The following is a 20,376-nucleotide window of genomic DNA, read 5'->3' as shown; positions in this document are numbered from 1 at the left end:
AGAAAGAGAGAAAGAGAGAAAGAGAGAAAGAGAGAAAGAGAGAAAGAAAGAGAGAAAGAAAGAGAAAGAAAGAGAAAGAAAGAAAAACTATTTTCAGTGTATTTTCTTATTTTGGGTCATTGTGGATTATCTTACTGCAGACAAACTCTTCCACCAAGAACAATTAGAAAGGCCTTGAAAAATAAAAATAAATAACTTGTTTATGTGTGCCTTCAAAACAAAGGCTGCTGGTGTGATTTTCCTTCTGTATGTAGTTTCATCAGTTTTATGATGCTGACCTTGGTGTGTTTTTCTTTATACATATTTGGCTTAGGATTTATTGAGTTTTAATCTGTGGTTTGATATCTCTCAGTTGGTTAAAGTTTTAGGCCTTAATTCTTCAAATATTGCTTTCCCCCCACTTTCTTTCTCCTCTCCTATTTTAGGGCACCAATTCCACATGGGTCTTTTCACCATGTCTCATATCTCTCATAGGCTCCTATCTGTATTTTCAAGGCAAAAATTTCTCAACAGAAACAAGGGAGGTCAGAAAACCTGAAAATGCAATATTTAGAGTGTTGAAAGAAAATAAATGTCACTTTGGATTTCTATATACATGAAAAGCATCATTTATAAACAAAGGCAAAATAAAGACATTTTCTGACAAATAAAACCTGGTAGAATTTGTAACCAAGGATACTTCCTAGAAAAAAAAATATTATCCCAGAAGGAAGGATAAAGACAATGGGAATAATGAAAAGCAAGAAAAATGACAAATGTGTAGGTAAACCTCAAGTACATGGACTTTATAAAATAATAATACTACTGCATTTGTTTTGAAATATCTAAAGAATGAAATACATGGAAATGAAAGTACAAGATATGAGAGGGAAGTAAATAAATGGAGTTAAAATGTCTGAAGGTCAGTGAAGGTAAATAGGAATTTACACCAGACTTCATAAATAATGGATTCATGTTGTAAACTCTAGGGTAACTACTCAAAATAGTAAGAAAATTTTATACATTGAAACTATTATTTTGGAAAAAGGGAGCAATAAAAATAATACAAAATAGTCAATAAAGAAAAGGATAAATACAGAATTGGTGTTAAAAAAATATGAAAAGACTAATGAGAAAATGATACATTTTTAAGCACGAGTGTATGATTGCATTAAGTATCAAACAATTACAGACTCCAAATAAGAAACTTGGCAGACTGGATTTACAAAAGTAAAAACAAAAATGTAAAATATCTTGCAATCAAACCAATAGATTCAGAAAAAAATCATTTGAAATAAAATTTTCTACCAATATTTTGAAAAAATGCTTTGAAAATAAAAATACAGTAAAATTTTAAGGGTTAAAGATTGACTTCAAATAACTTACAAAGGAAAACATACATAGTAGAAAACTGTTGAAACTTTGCCCATAGATCAGGAATGATCTATGAAACAAACTTTTCTTCAGTGTTGTACTGGAGGTCCTAGCTGGGGCAATAATACAGGCAATTTAAATGACAGGCTTAAAGATCGGAAAGGAAGAAATACATCTGTCACTATTTGCAGAGATCACAATATATACTTATGTATATATTTACATGCATTATATATGCATTAATATATATTATGTATATATTAGCAAATTTGTGGATACAAGGTTGTATTGGTCTGCTAGGGCTGCCATAAGAAAATATCACAGACTGGGAGGCTTAAACTATTGAAATATGTTGTCTCACAGTTCTGGAGGCAAAGGGCCAAGATGGAGGTGTCAGCTGAACTGGTTTCCCTAGAATCCTCTTTCCTTGGCTTGCAGATGGTACCTGCTGCTACTTCACATGGCTGTCCCTCCATGAACATTTAATTCTGCTGTCTCTTTTTGTGTCCAAATTTCCCCTTATGGCCTCATTTAACCTTACTTATTTCTTTAAAGTATCTAAATTCAAATACAGTTACATTGTGAAGTATTGAGGATCAAGACTCCAACATATGAATTTTAAGAAACACAATTCAGTCCATAAAAAAGATCAACATACAAAAATCTGTTATATCTCTACATACAACAATCAGAAAATAAAATTTTAAAAATATTGCTTATAATAATACAAAAGCCTAAAATTGTAAGAAATAGCTGAAACAAGAGTTTTCCAAGGCCTCTGTATAGAAAATTATTTAACATAATTAAGAGAAATTTAAGAAGACAATAAATATGTAGATATATTATGTAAATGAATTGAAATGCTCAGTAGTTTAAAGGTCTCTATTTTATCAAAATTGATATATGTAATCTCAATTAAAATTCCAGCAGGTCTATATAGAGACATTTAAATTATAAAGCAAAAATCCATGTGGAAATGCAAATGGCCAAGAATAGCCAAGGTAAGCTTGAACAAGAATAGCAAAGTTGAAAGAATTTTTAGAAAAATGTCAACTGACAGATAAATAGAGCATGGAATATTATAGAATCTAGAAACAGACCCACCCATAAATGGACATGTAATTTATTCAGAAGTTTGTACTGCAATGTTATGGAGGAAAGAAAATCATGATTTATTTATGATTTTGAATAAATTATAATGAGTAAAGTCGATATTCACAGTAAAAATAATACGTTGATTCCAACTTTATACAATGGACAAAAATCTCTTCCAAGTGGATTTTATATCTAATTCATAAAAGAGCAATAAAGCTTCTAAAAGGTAATATATAAAAATATTTTTTACCCTAAGAACAGGCAAAACTTTCTAAACAGAACACCAAAAAAATTAACTATAAAAGAAGATAGTGATAAACTGCATTAAAATTATGAACAATTTAATATTAGAAAGTAGAAATGAAAACCAGAGTGAAAAATGTGTTTTTTGATATCTTACAAATTAATAAGTGAAAGGTAGATTAATGGATTGATATGAATTTAAGTTTCCTTGGCGCCTGAACCAAATAATCAGAAACCAATAATTGTGACTGTTTCTAGTAAAAAGTGGAGGACACGTGAAAGTTACAATACTTCTGAAATATAAAGAGTCATACTTTTATAAAGTTGCTCAGAAATGCAGCTCATTTTTATTATCTTGCACTGTCTTTTTATTCACTATTTTTTACATTGAATTACAGGGATCAAAAATAACTTTTCCAGTCACTTTCATTCTAAGGCAAAAGTAGGGTGATTAAACTGATTCGCTTATTCTTTTGTTTAATTTTTGTTCATTATATTGCTATGGTTTGAATATTTGTCTCCTCCAAAACTCCTGTTTAAATTTAATTCCCCATCTGGCAGCATAGAGAGGTGGGGGCTTTAAGTGATAATAGGTCATAAGGGCTCATAAATTAATTAATCCATTGGCTTTTCACGGGAATGAGATTGGTGGTGGCTTTTTAAGAAGACAGATCACATGCTCCCCTCACCATGCCCTTGGCTCCTTTTCTTCATAAACTACCCAGGTTCAGGTATTCCATAATAAGCAACAGCAAACAAACTAAGACATACATATTTGTTTTTTAAACCACTGTTTATGTCAAACTCTACCAGCTTGTTACAGAAATGGGAAAATAATAAGCAGTAGATAGATAGGCCACCTCAAATTCAGAGGGAAGATTTTTTTATATTTTCATTCACAAGCATTTCTAAAATTCTGTACATTGAAAAGGTGGTATATTTTTACAATAAATATAGAAATGTTCAGGAGAAAGTATCTCTAGATTAAAACAGAGCAGAAAAGAAAGACTTCGTTCCCTTCCAATCTATTAAAGTCTCCAAGCTATAATGAATTCATTTTCCTATTCTCTGCAATGATTATTTCAAATATTTTCATTTCTGAAAGCTCTGTGTATTATTCAACAGAAGCCCCTGCTTCTAAATTCTTTGAGAGTTAGCCATTGATCTAGCTCAGATCTGTATTGCCATTCTACAAACTCACCTGCATCTCGTTCATCATTTTCTCCTTCTCTCCTGTTAACCAGGAGCAGGTGCCTCAGTTTTGTTTCGACTCAGCTTCTCATCAGGTACCATGGAACTCATCCAAACCTCTCAATCATTAGGCACCCCAGTCTATAAATTATCTCCTTCCTGCTGTATATTCAATCTATCTTCTGTGTATACTCATCAGCATTAAAAATTGCTTTAAAATCTTCTATCTGGCCCAGCACAGTGGCTCTCACACTTGTAATACCAGCCCTTTGGGAGGCCGAGGCAGGCAGATCACCTGAGGTCAGGAGGTCAAGACCAGCCCGGCCAACATAGCAAAACCCCGTCTCTACTGAAAAATACAAAAATTAGCAGGGCATTTTGGCGTGCGCCTGTAGTCTCAGCTACTCAGGAGGCTGATGCAGGAGAATCGCTTGAACCCAGGAGGTGGAGGTTGCAGTGAGGCGTGATCACGCCACTGCACTCCAGCCTGGGCAACAGAGCAAGATTCCATCTCAAAAAAAAAAAAAAAAAGCCCTCTATATTTCTGTCATTACCCATGTGATTCTTTCTCCTCACCAGAAACTTCATTAAAACTCTGCTACTTTGCTTTCTCCATTTCCTCTTCTCCCCTAGCATGAAGTTGCCACCGCTGTATTTAAGGCACTCTGTGATCCCCTGTAGCTATATCCAATAATGTATCTACATCTTCCCCCCCCCAAAATGGATTCTACTCCTTCATTCAGGATATCAACAAATAAATGACACCATGTTCTACTCCGCTGTTCATGTCAGAAGCCAAGCCAGAGACAGCCTGGGGCTGGGAGCCCTGTGGAGAGTGTGGGTTCTTCACCCGCTACTTATGGAATTCTGCTGCATTTACATGGGCGATAGATGATGTGGATTCAATGCCAAACAAATTTCAAAGCTTTTCAAAGTTTGTCAACTGCCTAAACTAAACGTGGGAGTGATTTCTTCCGGTAAAGCAACTTTCAACACACCACCGACATTAGCAGAACCTTCCCATCCCCTTCTCTCCCTGGAGCCCACGGGGAAATGCTGGATCCCGGCCCCACCCGACCAGGCCCCAAGGTAACCAACGACCCTGGGGCCAGTCACGACCCCTGAAAGCCTGGGGCTCCCACATGGAGCTGCATAGGATGTCTCTGACTGCTTTCCTGCTTAGTTGTCAGAGGCCGCCCTGTCCCAGGGTCCCTTGGCCTCACAGCTGACTGGCTGAGGGCCCCCATCTCACCTGGAGCGCCCCATGCCTGGATTCTGCCCGGCGACCCCAGCCAGAGTCCGTGTGGCTCCACCGTTCCAGCTGCAGTGGGGGCTCCACCCAGGCTGGGCCCTGCGTAGTGCTGCCAGGGCCTCCCAGCTGCGCTCTCTTTAGGTTATGAGCCAAGGCCGACCTCATCGCAGGCTGCCAGGTGGAAGGCAGCAGCATGGAAGGTAGAAATTCCAGAGACTCCAGCTCCTCCGCTGGAAAATGGAATTGAAAGCACGTTTGGAACGCTCAAGAGACGTAATTATCCGCTCAGGATAGCTTTTTGCGGTGATGCAAATGATCCCCTCCAATTCCGTGTTAGGGGCGTCCAGAAGCAGGGTAGCCATTGTCACGTGCTCCACATTCTCCTAACCCTGCAGTGGGCATATTAGGGGATTTCTTCAAAAAGGGGCTTTCCGGGGCACAGTCTTGGTGCTCAGCCAGCCGAGCTCCTTGTGACTTCTTTCCATTCCTGTGGGTTGAGTACCAGGCTCAGGGTCACAGGGGCACACCCTCTGCTAGAGAAAGAGCACCGAGTTTAGCTGTAGGAGGCCATCTCCAGGACCTTCAGTCTACACTTCAGGGATCAATTAATAACTTAACGCTTACAATTAACATACGTATTGTACACGTATTACCATATTAATTAATTATATATTAATTAATCTATTGATTGGGCAAATATATTGGTATATTTTAATAAATTACAGGTAAAACCATTTACTTTTTTTTTTTTTTTTTTTTTTTTTTTTTTTTTGAGACGGGGACTAACCTGCAGTGCAGCCTAGATCTTCTTGGATCAAGTAATCTATCCTCCTCAGCCTCCCAAGTAGCTGAGACTGCAGGCACACATAAACACACCTGGCTCATTTTTATTATTATTATTTTTAGTAGAGAAGAGGTCCCACTATGTTGCCCAGGCTGATATCAAATTCCTGGGCTCAAGCGATCCTACCACCTCAGCCTGCCAAAGCACTGGGATTACAGGACTGAGCCACCCACCTGGCCCATTTGCTTTTAAATTGTTGGATAATGTAAAGAAAGCATAGAGAACGCCCACTGTTGACAATTTTAACATTGCATGTTTTACTTTATTAGACAGAAAAATGCACTTCTAGATCCTTCTTCAGGAAGGACTCAGTTGCCAGAGGCAGGAAGTGTAGTCAGCAGGCACCAAGTGTAGCCCTCAGCCCTTCCAGGGTCAGTCTCAGCTGCAGGAAGCCACCCTGCCCACGGCCACCCCTTTTTTTGGCCACCTGTATTCAGAAGCTGAACAGGTGGGAAGCAAAGCCCTGGCCAGTTGAGCGTGCTGCAGGATGACTCTGCGTCAGCCGTCAGTTCCCCTTCCAGCTGCCCACCATGCAGGGAGGCTTGGTAACATCACACTTGGACCTCACCTCTGTCCAAACCTGCCTCCTCCCTTTCCCTTCACAGATGGTAATGCAAATGAACATCTTGCCCTTCATCATCTCAGGATCTACATCCAGGAAAATCAACCTGAGACAGAATAGCACTACTATTGTGTATTGTTTTCCGTTTTTATTTTTCAGATAGTTTGGCAAAAGTCTTTTTAAACAACGGAAATAATTTAGAAAACTATGATTCATTTTTTACAAACCTTTTACAAGAAACAATTCCAAAGTAATTACTGTTCGGCTATAATTCTTTCATCTTCTTTTTCTCTTTTCTTTTTTTTTTTTTTTTTTTATTTTAATGGGACAGTTTCTCACTCTGTTGTCCAGGCTGGAGTACAATGGTGCAATCTCAGCTCACTGCAACCTCCACCTCTGGGGTTCAAGTAATCCTCCTGCCTCAGCCTCTTGAGTTGCTGGGATCACAGGAGTGAGTAGAGATGGCCTCGGGGGTCCTTCTTAGGTTGGCAACATCCAGGTGTAGGTGTTCATATATTAGCTTCTCATTGCACTACCAAAAATCTTTAACTCCTGTGGGTTTGTTTCATACCTTGAACTACTATTTTAAATAGCTCTATTATTCATTAGCAAATCAAAAGCCATTAGTATTTAATGGCATTTTGAGGGAGGGGGACTTTTCTGTGTGTTTTTTTAAGTTACCTACTTTCACCCCTTTAGCTTTTAATTTTACATGTCTTTTTTTTTCCATGAACAGTTATTGGGCCTCCCATTCCAAGAAGCAGGAAGAGACACAAAATTCCTCACTGAGATACTGTGTGTTCTACCTCCATGATTTCCAGACGCCATTCTTAAAAATAGGAGGTGAAGAAAACTCCCAGGATGCTACTTCTAATAAGGGCATTTATACAAATATTCTGGGGAAACTTCAATGTTATCTCTCCTTTTCAATTAAAAAAAATGAATAAAGAAGGAAAATTTACTAATTTATTCTGACATTTTTCTATGTGCACTCCTAATGTCCAGTGATAGTAGAATATCAATGAGTTGAACAAAAAGAAAAGGCAAAATGTCATTCATGTCTGACCTACATTGTTTCCAATAAGGGTAAAATTAGTCTCTTCTGACAGTAAATGATTCTTGAGACTGTAATAGTCTTTATATATATATCCTGTTGATGATTTAGAATAACAAAATTAAATGTGTATAAAATATCATATTAATATAGACCAACTCATTTCTTCCTCATGAAATCTGATAGCCTAGCTCAGATCACAGACTTAGGTTGGTAGTTGGGCAAGTTATTGTCTCCAAGAGCAATTGCACAAATTTATAATTCAGGTGAAATTGGCCTCCATTTCATGCTTCAATTATCAGTGTTCACTGATCCTTGCAATTTTGCAATAACAGAGCAAAATAGAAAGTCATTTGATCCAGCCATAGGACAATAAAGAAAACTCCTAGGATGCTAGTTCTTTATAATGAGTGCATTTGTACAAATCTTCTGGGGAAACTTCAATGCTATCTCTCCTTTTCAATTAAAAAAATGAATAAAGGAGAAAAATTTACTAATTTATTCTGACATTTTTCCGTGTGCACTCCTAATGTCCAGTGATAGTAGAATATCAATGGAAAAGAAAAATGTGCATGTGTATTTGTGGTATGTTTGCATATACTTGTGTGTGTGGCTGTGTATGTGTGTGTGTCTATGTGCATGTGTGTATATCAGTTACTTTATCTGTTATGCATTTCAAAAGTGCCCATGGCCCAATTTTTGTTGGTGTCTTTTATGATGTTTGCTAAGATTCTTTGCATTTTATTTTTCCTTGCAATATTTTAGACTTGGTACCCATTAGGGTTTTCTTGAGTTGCAAGTAACACAAACTTGAAAAAGTGAATTATCCAAATCCCTTTTCCTTCAGATAAGTGAACACTAGAGGCATGCAGCTATGGATAGAAAATGTAATTCCAAACTGTCTGCAGGGAACCCAGCCTCTGCTCCCTTCTTACTGTGTGGCTGTCAGCTGTGGCATCATCCTCATGCTCACAGGATGGCAGTTTTACCTGTAGGCATCACATTTGTATTCCAGGCACATGAGAGGGGAAAGGGGCCAGAACAGTGGGCCAGCTCAATCTGTATCTTTTTTTCTTATTATTTCTTTAACTAGGGGAAATTGTAAATGCTGCTCCCTACTGCCACAATTATGCAGTTGAGTTTATCACATTTGGGAAAATCACAGGGGTCAGCACATGTGGAGCACAATGGATAAGCTTTGCCCTGGGAAAATCACCTTTGTGATCATGCTGTCTTTCCTGTTAAATGAGTCTGCTTCTTGTGATCAGAAAACAGAAGTTTTCTTAGGCGTCTCAGCAAACAAAATTAAGATTAATTCTCATTGGCCAGAACTATGTCAAAAGGTCACCACTAGATGAAAGGAAGCCTAAGAAATTGAGACTCTTAGCTGGACACGTAGCTAACCAACCAACATAGGAGTTAGCTTAGAAATGAAGGAAAGGTAGTGATAAACATTGAATAGACCAATCACAGTGTCTTCTACAGTTTTTCTGTGGTTAGAATATGTGTTTTCTAAGTGGAAAATTTCTACAGTTTTCTATGGTTGTTATATATTCATTTTTTACTTAATAATTGGCAATAGGTAATATCGTTTGGCTGTATCCCCACCTGAACTTCATCTTGAATTGTAGCTCCCATAATCCTCACTTGTCATAGGATGGGCCCGGTGGGAAGTATTTGAATCATGGGGGCGGGTTTTCTCATGCTGCTCCTGTGATAGTGGATAAGTCCCATGAGATCTGATGGTTTTATAAAGGGTAGTTCCCCTGCACACGCTCTCTTGCCTGCCATAATGTGAGACATGACTTTGCTCCTTCTTCGCCTTCCCACAGGATAGTGAGGCCTCTCCAGACCTGTGGAACTGTGAGTCCATTAAACCTCTTTTCCTTTATAAATCACCTAGTCTTGGGTATTTCTTCATAGCAGTGTGTAAATGGACTAATACACTGGGTATGGGTTAAAGATACTCATAATATTGCAATTCATAATAGTTGCTGTGCCACGAGGAGGGAGCCGTGATCCTCAGGGGAATCCTCAAACCCTGGCTGACCTATGTGTGGAAGACCCACAGGGTCCTCTGATGAGGCCCTGGGAGTAGGCCCCATCGTCTCCCTGGGCTATTGCTGTGCTCACTGGGTATTGTGGTATGAAAGTGAATGGGAGGAAGGCAGGTGTGAAGTGGGAGGGAAAGGGCACAAGTGTTGCAATTGGGGGCAAATGGTGCACAGGAGCCACATTGAAAGTCCTTGCTTTGGTTGCAGTGAGCCCATATTGCGCCACTGCACTGCAGCCTAGCAACAGAGCGAGACTCCATCTCAAAACAAAAACAAACAAAAACGAAAGTCCTTCCTTTGCACTGAGCTGGAGACAGAGGATCACTATTCTCCTTGATGTTGTGTTTATCACAAAGACGCACATCTTCCTGATATCCTGTAATCAGAACAATGTCTAATTTATCTTCAGGACATTGATAATCCCAGAGAGACCACATGGTGATTATTAAAAACACAAAGAATGCCTCCACCATGTGCTGGATACTGAGCTAGAGTATTGATCCTGCAGTAGGTGCTGTGTTGGGCTCATTATCTACATTGTCTAACTTGACCCTTATAAATCCTGTGGGGCAGGGATTATTGACCCTATTTTTCATATTTACACCATGGACAAAGCAGGTCTCCAACTGACCAAGTGCCACTTGGTTGTAGCAAGAAGGGAGCTGTCCTGAGAATAATGCCCATCAGAAGTACAGGAGAGACAAAGGTACTCACAGGGTTTGAGCCCCTGAATCCAGCCATATCTGAAGCTAGACTTTTCTGTTCTATGAGCCCATGCCTTCTCTTTTGCCATAAGCTAGTGTCAGTTTGGTTTGTTTGTCAAAGGATTCTTCTTTACATTCAACATGCATCTCCTCCTTCATGATTGCTACATGGGCACCCAATCATTTTGATTCAGAAAATTCCTTTGCAGAGACCTCCTCAAAGTGTTCATGGGTCCAACAAGCCATCCCCAATGTGGGGAAAAATAGCTCAAATGCAGCTAATATAAAAAACAAAATGTGCGCAAACACACCAACACACATCTTCCAGCCATCAGAGAATTCTCCCTGCCAAGGTCTACATCTGATTTTTGAAGTCATGATTTGAAAATACAAATGACTACTTATTTTAGAAATAAAATAAATCTGCTCACCTTCCCTTCATGGTATTGCACCAGCTTTATGTTTCTATCAAATCAAAACAAATCTAGGTTTTTAAAAGAACGTTCCAAGTTACATTACATTGTTTTGTTTTAAGGAAATAAACATTTCGGTCTCTGATGATACACATAATCTTTCTTCCACATGGCATTCCTGACATGATCCGGTGAGACCGCATCTATATTCTATTCTGGGAACAACTGTAGAGATGAAAATCCCACAACAAGCACTTTTTCCTTGGGCAGACCTGAGAATCCTGCCTTCACTTCACTGTGATGTCCTCTCAGCCTTTGCTGTCCACTGTGAGCATGAACTCAGTTTTCTCAGCATGTTCCTTCCTACAGTCTCTTGATGCAACCAACATGTTCTCTCTCTAAAATATCCCTTTAGAAATGCTGACAACTCCTGGAACTCCCTAAACTGGTATGATTTTATGTTAGCAAGGAAATCACTTGGCTTATACATATAGCTCATATTCCACATTCCATACACACATAATAGCATGTCTTAGGTCTTGGGAAGGTAATTTAGTAACATAAGCTGAGGCTAAGTGGATTTACACATGTTGAGTTCTTTTATCCCATAGCTACTTTTCCAATATTTCTCTCCTCATGTCACAGAACCTTAAATCCAACGAAATGCGTCTCATCTCCACTCCTTTCCACATCTATGTTTATGATCATATGAAAAGAAACACACAGTTTCTGCTTTAAGTATTAAAATATATCACTGTCTTTCATGATGGACTAAAATATATCACTTATTTACCTTCTAACCAGAATCTCCTTTGCTAGGACTTTTCATGACAAGGTTAAAATTAACAGCATTTTCAGGCTACTTGTAATGAGTCTGTGCCATACTACCCATTGTTAAGAGCAGCAATTTAATTAAATTACTGTAATAAACTATAACCATTCCATTGACACTACTGAATCCACATTCAGTGATTTTTTGTTTTGTTTGTTTTCTGTTGTTTTCCTCTAAGCTTGGCGTAGAAAAGTTTTGTGTAACAAATTATTACGTGATGATGAAATTGTTCTTTTTTCCCATGGAGGTTTTATGTATTATGGCTAGTCAGAGGTCAGAGATTTGTTCTTACAGATTCTGGTTGTTTTTAAGTTTGGAGGACAAAGTGGAAAACATACTCAGAGAGAAAAGTAGGGCATTGTCTGGATTTGTGAATTCGTGCTTTATCTAGATAAGGCCACTGAAAATTCTCTGTGAGCCCCAAGTGAACATTTATGGGTGGGGAAACCACAAATTCTTCTAAGAATTGTGACCGCGCAGATGTAATTATTGGGGGTTCAGCAGTCATTGTAAAAGCAAATAGGATCCAAGAGATTGATAAAATATAGAAAAATGTCTTCATATGGGAGAGAAAAAAATACTAAAAGGAAAATCCTCAGAAATCTGGACATGAATAGCACAAATTCGATATCCATTAAAAATACTAGAATGAGTCATCAAGAATCCATTTATACACTGTTCTACAACCACAGGGACTAAGCCAAGATATCCACCAGGCTTTGTATAGAGTCTATTCAAGAGCCTAAACCAATTTCTCCCAGTGTATTGTGACACATTGGAAGGATCAGGGGAAGAAAGAGAGAGGACCAGGCCTGCACTGTGCCTTCCTGTGGCTCTCTCTTGGACAAATTAGAAAGTTTAGCCTTTGGTATTTTAGATGACAAACACCAGTACATTAGTTTGTAAGGTTAACTAACACTACAAACCAGTAAACTGAAATGTAAGCCAGGCATAACTCCCATCGATGATTTACTAAGAAAATCATTTAGCAAAATAAAATGAATTTGAGGCTATCAGTGATTCCATTAAAATTAAGAAAAATAGAAACATAAATTAAGCTGTATGAATTAAGCCTGAATTTCTGTGGACGTGTTACTTGATGATTCATTGATGTTATATTTAATCAAATTATCATATTGTTTATGGGATTCACAATCTTTATTGAATGATGCTGTGGAAATAAACAAAAGCCAATCAAACAAGAACAAGCCAAGGCTGTTATTCTTTACCTGCTAGAGCAAGAGAATCAGCCACTGTCACTTGCACTTGGCAGACTCAAAGGCAGACAGAGAGGGAGAGGTTCTCAGTGGGAAAAGGGAAGTCCTCAGGAATGTCCTGACTGGAGGCTGCTAGCCTTGGGAAGCTGCAGATGGAATTACCTGGAATCAGGGCACTCAACTGGTTAGGAGTGCATATTCGGCTCTCTCTGATTGATTCTAAATTGGAAATGGAATCCAATGTTGTCATCGGTTATTAGTCAAGTCCTAGCCATTTGGGGTCAGTTGTTACAGGGATTATTGTTTGTTTTGCTGGATTGTTTGACCAGAGATCCTGGTCTGACAAGTATGGCTTATCTAGACAACAGGTGGGTTTCCTGGGCTGGTTGCTGCAGATTGGGTCACAGTTCTATTTTTATAGATGATCTGACCCTTGTGCCTTGGTATATTCAATCTTTTACTTCCCTATGACCAACACTGAGATATACCATCCATTATTTTATTTAATCTCATTTAATCCCAGCATGAAGCTTTGAGAATTCCTGTTTTACAGAGGAAGAAATCAAGACTTGATATGTTCATGTACATGTCCAACCCACACAAAACACGTGCTGGAGTTGGTCATGAGAGTCCAGTGATCTGATCCCTAAAGCCTAAGTTCCGGACAGGCACGTGCTCCTGTGTCCCAAATTCTCCCTGGTGAGGCTGGTGATAACTGTGGGATTTGGAAGTGAAGAGGCAGCTTGATACCTGTTTCTCTGCATGGTTTATGTTTCCAATTCCATTGGAGATTTTAAGCACATTGTTTCAGAAAATTCTCACTCTTAGTGTGGCTCTTTCTCCAGGATTTCAAATTAACTTCTATGTAGAGGATAAAGCTAAAAGTCCACCAGGTCAGGCAAGTAACCTGGATATGTGAGTCTCCTTGAGTAGAAGGACATCCATACACAGGAAGAGTTTGCATCTGCCTAAAGGAAGAATGTTTCCATCCCCACTCCTGGCTTTCTAATTAATTTTACCAACGTTGCACTGAAAAAAACAAAACTTCTGGGCAGGAGCTTGTGACCCCAATTCAAATTTCTGCAGTAAAACCAAACGAGAAATACGCTAAGTTAAAAGTTGGATCAAAAGGGTAATTGGTTAAGAAGAACTTGAGGAATTTTTAATGTGCCTTCTGGATGCATACATTTTAAATTCATATCCTTTAAAAATAAAATAAATGGAATGAAATGTCACAATTGAAAAATCATATAGAATGGTGGTACAATAAAAATTGGAGAGTATGAAAATTCTAATTAAATGCACTTTTGAAGTTTGTTACTACCTTAGGATTCTACCTTTTCAAAGGTGAAAGTTCTCCATTCTATGTGGTGGGTCTGTGGTTGTACTAGGCCATTACTGCCGTTGCCATAAAGAAATACCTGAGACTAGATGGCTTAGGAAAATAAGAGGTTCAGTTGGCTCACAGTTCAGTAGACACTGCAGGAAGAGGAATGCGGACCTCTGCTTCTGGTGAGGTGTTCAGGAGGCTTACAGTCATGGTGGAAGGCAAAGTGGGAGCAGGTATCTCACCTGGTGAGAGCTGGAGCAAGAGAGATGTGGCAGGAACCACACACTTTTAAACAGCCAGATCTTGCATGAACTCACTCAGCACCAAGAGGATGGTGCTAGGCTATTCATGAGAAATCCATTTCCATGATCCAGTCACCTCCCACCAAGCCCGACCTCCAACACTGGGGATTATATTTCAATATATGATTGGGAGGGGGCAAATATACAAACCATATCAGTAGTCACTACCAAATGAAAGATTAGGGATGCCAGCATTGGATTCCATTTTTCTATGTGTTTACAAAAAAATTTTTTTTAATAATTTTTCTTTACTTAAGTTTTAAAATGTTCTGGGCTGCATCAAAGATGTCTGAGTGTTATATTTACATAGTGTTGGAGAATATGAAGGTGCAATATAAATGCAGATCTACAGCTGGGAAGTCCAATGGTCTCCGGGTTGCTCCCATGGCAGCTATCCCTGGGAATCACTAAGGATAATAGATTATAGATTTAATTTGAATTCTGCTACCTATGCTTTAGATCTTTTTTTAATGTTATTGTAAAGACATTAACGTATGTCAATTGTCGCCATTACCAGGGGAGACCTTTTTTTTTAAGTAGGATTGCATTAGATTCAAGCTTTCATCCTCCTTAGTGCAGGAAATAAATGAGAGCTGCATTGCTGGGAGAAATTCTGGCTAGCTTTGTAGAGAGAAAAATCACAGGAAGGTGGACAAGAGGTCAATACAGACCCCAGGTCCTCAGAAGGCCATAACAATGGCAAAGGTAATACATGAATGAAATGAAAATCTCAGTGCCCACATGGAGTTAGGGCCTACCAACCAGAACTTTTCCAGGAAGCAGATAAATATGCTGGATTTGAGAGGCCCTGCCTGCCTCAGTGGAAGGTGAGAGAGAAGAAATAAAAATGAACATCATCAAAAGGATGATGACATGTCACATTTCCCCAAAATTTTCTCAGTTTATGTGACTTGTTCTGGAATAATTAACATTAGTGTCAAAAGTGTCCTGGTTTAGGCAATAGGCTATATAGTTAACAACTACAAGTTTATTCTTTTCTTCATACCTGACCAGCTTGCATTCATCTGTGTTTCCTGGTGTCTCTCTGCTTAAGATAATGGATGGAGGTGGGGGAATGCCATCCTAATATGAAATGCAAATTTTAAAATAACTCTGAGTGAGAAAAAAAATTCGACCCTTGTTGCTTAGCACAAATCTGGAAACTGATTGCTTCAGCTCTGAGCATTGTTATTGATATGGTTTGTTTCTGTGTCCTCAACCAGATCTCATCTTGAACTGTACTCCCGTAATCTTCATGTGTTGTGGGAGGGACCTGGTGGGAGATAATTGAATCACAGCGGTGGTTTCTCCCATACTGTTCTTGTAACAGTGAATAAGTTTCACGAGATCTGATGGTTTTATCAGAGGTTTCCACTTTTGTGTCTTCCTCATTCTTTCTTTGCCTGCTGCCGTCAATGTAAGATGTGACTTACTCCTCCTTGCTTTCCACTGTGATTGTGAGGCTTCTTCAGCCATGTGGAATTGTAAGTCCAATTAAACCTCTTTCTTTTGTAAATTGTTCAGTCTAGGGTATGTCTTTATCAGCAATGTGAAAACGGACTAAGTTATCCAACTTGGGAAGGGCTGACTTTTCAAATGGCCCTTGTCTGCATGTGTTCATGGGAGCTATAAGGGGTAAAACTATTCTTACTACACCACCGGCTGATTCTTCTATATTTGGGTGAGATATTTACACCATTTCCGTGATCTGATTCATGAGCATTCTAGACTTGGCTGGAATTACCTAGGTAATTTCTGCCCTAGGGTCCTGGGAAATCATTCTCACAACAATTTCTTCTTTTTTATATTAATCTTTGTTGATAACAGAACAAAAGCCCAATAACTTAAAGTTCAATTTGGATAGTGCAAATATAGAGACATAGACACGTCTCCCTTAAGAGAAAAGACACACTTTCCTCCTTCACTTTCTCCCTCACTCCCACCCCCTGAAATCCTTTACTTAATTTAAACTCTGAAATGATTATCCCTGATTTGCTTCAGCAGCTCCCATTCTGGTAATGGCCATGTGCCTCATATTGGACCAGCTTTCCCAAAGATGATTATATAAACTCTGAACAAAATAGTCAGGTGGTTAGTGTGCTAAAATCCCAGACTTCAACACAATTCATCCATGTAACTGAAAACCACTGTGTCCCTAAAGTTATTTAAATTAAAATTTAATTGTTTAATTACTTTTTTAAAAAATCCAACTACTTGAAGGAACTATAGGATGATCAAAAGGAAGGCAGATACTAGAGGAACAGGCATGCGAAGAAAAGAAGTGGCACTGCATATGCTTCCAATTTTTTCTTTTTTCCAACTTTTTGCCTAAAAGCAGGCCTCAGTAAGCTGCCAACAACATGACTATAATGCACATAAAATCCTGCTGCCTTAATGGCTTGAGGAATAAAAGCATAGAGATTGGAGCAACTACAGCATCTCAAAAGTGATGAGGAAATACCTAAAAAGAAAGCCAGAGATAGGCAGCCCCAGATTTGGGGTATAAACTTTACACAAAGCTCCTGCTGGGCCCTGAACCATTCATAGGTAGGCGGATTTCAAGTAGCACAGCTAAGGTTATAAGAACTGAACAGAGACTTTACCCATGAGGAAGGCAAAATTTGGAATCTGAATCCAATCAAGATGACTGCCTGCTAAAGCAAAGACTCAACCCCTTCAGAGTAACAAGCAGAACAGTTTCTATATCATATCATTCACAATGACTAGGAAACAATCTAAAATTACAAGACATAAAAGAAGCGGAGAAATGTGATCCATGCTGAAGGGAGAAGGTGGTCAATGGAGACTTCATCCTCACAGATTTAAGAAAAAGAAGTGAAAAGATGCAAACATACTTAGCTAGAACCATGGGGTTCTCTTGCCTAGAAGTGCTGGATGAAGCCCTCTGCCTCAGAGTGTTCACACCAATTACTTCTAGTTTCCAAAGATCCACTATTGAAGAGTTCCATTTCAAGGCCTCATTTGTTAATGCATTACCTTTTACTATCAGCAGTGGAGGAGAGTAGAACCATGCCTGGATGGAGAAGGAGAGAAAAGATGTTTCCCTGGTTAAGTAAACTTTCTTTGAACCTGGTTGGGCCTGATGATACGTGACATTTGGAGAGCTGCTGGAGAAGAACTCCTGAGTGTTGGTGATCCTGCAGCTCATTTACTACGCCTCACTGAAAAAGACTTTGAAGGCAACTGAATTTAATCGCAGCATCCAAAAATTAGCTCCAGTAAGGTTCAAGTTTGCATACAGCCATAAGGCTAGTTAGTTTAGGTTATGGGAATGGGCCATTAGAATAGTATATTTTGCTCTTCAGCAATCTTCTATCTATTATTTTATTCATTTTTGATATATGTTTTGGTGCATGTCTACAATGTGCCAACAACTAGTCTGGGATCTGAGTAGTAACGTAAACAAGAAAAACTAGATCTCTGCCCCCACTCTGCTCTTTAAATTCTGTCTCCAAAGGTGTTCTTCTTGATGTAGAGTACTAAAAAGTATATGTAAGACCCTTATCTCTTAAAATTTTTAAGCATAATTTTAAATTTATTTTTATAAAGGCTATTTGTTGATTTTTCTAACATGATATTTCTTCCCCCAGATTAATTCATAAGATCTTAAATAAAGCTAGATGTTTCAATAGGAAAAATAGTTGCCATTTAACCCTTTCCTATAACCTGCTGCCTGGCATCATTCCCTTCCCTGTATGATGCCAAAGTACATAGACCAACAACCACTTGTTGGTCTATGTACTTTCTCTCTCATGAAGCAATTTTAATAAATATCACAAAGTACAGTGTTTGAAGTGTTCTTTATTTCAGAGTAAAACATACAACATCTCTAACTTACCTTCTTTCTGTTGCTTTGGGGACAGCAAAAGAAATTAAATTGTTGAACAGAACATAACTTCTTTTTGAAGTTCCTTTGATACTAATGTTCATGGTGATTTGTGAAAATTTACCCTTTAAATTTAAAAACATAAGATTCTAAATGCTTTCATGATTATTTTTCTTCTCTTTATTGAAATTTGGTTATTTATGTAAAGGACATCTGTCATTTTACAGCCCACCATCTGTCACTCTTATTTTAGGAATGGCTTAAAGGACCCCTTCCTTCAGTGTATCCATGTGAGCCAAACCATATCAAATGAAACTTGTAAGCAGAGGGGCATGCAAGACCCACACATCACAGAAAAATCCTTCAAAATACTGAAGCTGCCAATTTAGTTTCCTTGTTCATGTCATTATCTAAATCACAGCCTTCTAAAAACTTCCTTTATCCTTAATTTAACCAAGTTAATTTCTATTTTTAAAAACTGAAAAATCTTAGTTATCCTTAAATTTCTATTTCTCTTAAACATTAATACTTATTAATATTAGCCAATGCTAATATGACTTATAAATGTGTCCACTTGAATGAAATGAAGACATTTAAAATAGGTTAATTTACCTTTGTACCTCTGTAGGTATAAAAAGGAAAATTATTTGCACTCCTGCTGTATAAAAATGATCACTTGTTTATGGGCGAAACACTGCATAAAAGCTCCTTACTGATTCCCTAGTTAAAACAAGACTTTTTAGAGATGAGTTAGGTAACAAACCTAAAAGTGGTGAAATTCTTCAAAATATTTATGCAGTTGCCATTGTTACTACTGCTGTTAAAGGGCTGTTAACTGAATGAGGCCATTTATTCATTATCTGCCACATACTTAGCATTACTCTAAGTTCTCTGAGAGTACAAAATGGAACGCTTAGTCCACAGGTTCAAGGAACTTTCACCAAGTAAAGGGGATGAATAGTATAAAAGCAGGGACATTAATTTTGGTTTTCATGTTGGAAAGAACATTTTGATAAGTTAAAATGTAAACTGGTTTTTACATGCAGGATACAATTAAGATAGAAGGTGGACACAATATTTGGAAAGATTGTATCTAAGAATGAAGAAATTGAGGTGTAATGAATGCCACTGCACAGGATCATGATGCTGTATAATTTTATAAGTTTGTGTGACAAACTTATTCATACAGATTCACAACATCCCTGTGGCATATTTCATTAGCATGAGAAAACTTAAATAACAAAATGTTAGCTGTATTGTTTGAGATCACATAGCTACATAGAGATAGAAATGGGACAATCTCTTAGGCCCCTAGTTAAAAATTATATTCTGAAATTATGCTATGCTTCTCAAGCCTGAATACTGTTTGAAATGTGTTGAAGAATAAAACAATAATTTCTAAAATGAACCAAATATCCTTATTACCGTATTATATTTATATAAATGATGGTAATAATATGCTACAACAAAGCTATGCATAGATGTGCCTTATTGTGCTTCAATATCTGTAAAACATATAACATTGTTTTATTCCTCCCCAAATATAAAACTGCATGGCCACCATTTAAGGCTACTTCTTTCACTGTGCACTTTAATTAGAGAAGAGTTTTACTAACATCCTTTTGCTGACTCTTGAAGTCTTTTCATTCCGCATGTATTCATAAAATAAAAAGAGCAAGAAATCACTTTCCCAATTTAATCAATCGTAGAAAATACTCTTCATGTTCTCTTCAAAAAGCCATTCCTTTCCCTGTCTGACATCCCACTGCCCTGTCATCAGATCTGATAAGATTAGACTTCCAATCAAAAGGGCACCCAGAAGTCCCTGTGAAGGCACTCTGTACACAGAGATAAGACAGAGATATGTGTATAGACCAAGAGCAGAACATGCTCTCAGTACTTGGAGTTTCAGCTAGAAATGATGCGCTTCGTCTATCTCAGAGGCAAGCAGAGACCCCTGCATGGCAGGAACATGGCACCCCCAAGAGCTGGCTCAGATTAGATCTGAGAGACCCAGTCTTCAGGGGACAGAACAAGAATCTGGCTTACCCTTTGCCCAAACTTTCATTTTTGCTAGAGAATA

At 38.2% G+C, this 20,376-nt stretch overlaps 1 non-coding gene across 1 annotated transcript; it reads right to left on the bottom strand.

The window, feature by feature from the left end:
• Positions 1 to 8,685: 8,685 nt before the first annotated feature.
• LOC119466767 lies at positions 8,686 to 8,847 on the bottom strand. Its single transcript, XR_005195230.1, has one exon. It is a non-coding gene; the product is annotated as a U1 spliceosomal RNA (small nuclear RNA).
• Between the last annotated feature and the right edge of the window lie 11,529 nt (positions 8,848 to 20,376).

The sequence above is a fragment of the Cebus imitator genome, unplaced genomic scaffold (assembly GCF_001604975.1).
Source record: "Cebus imitator isolate Cc_AM_T3 unplaced genomic scaffold, Cebus_imitator-1.0 Scaffold226, whole genome shotgun sequence".
NCBI lineage: Eukaryota > Metazoa > Chordata > Mammalia > Primates > Cebidae > Cebus > Cebus imitator.
The sequence above is the reverse complement of the archived record's forward strand: the minus strand, read 5'-3'. Positions and strand labels throughout refer to the sequence as shown.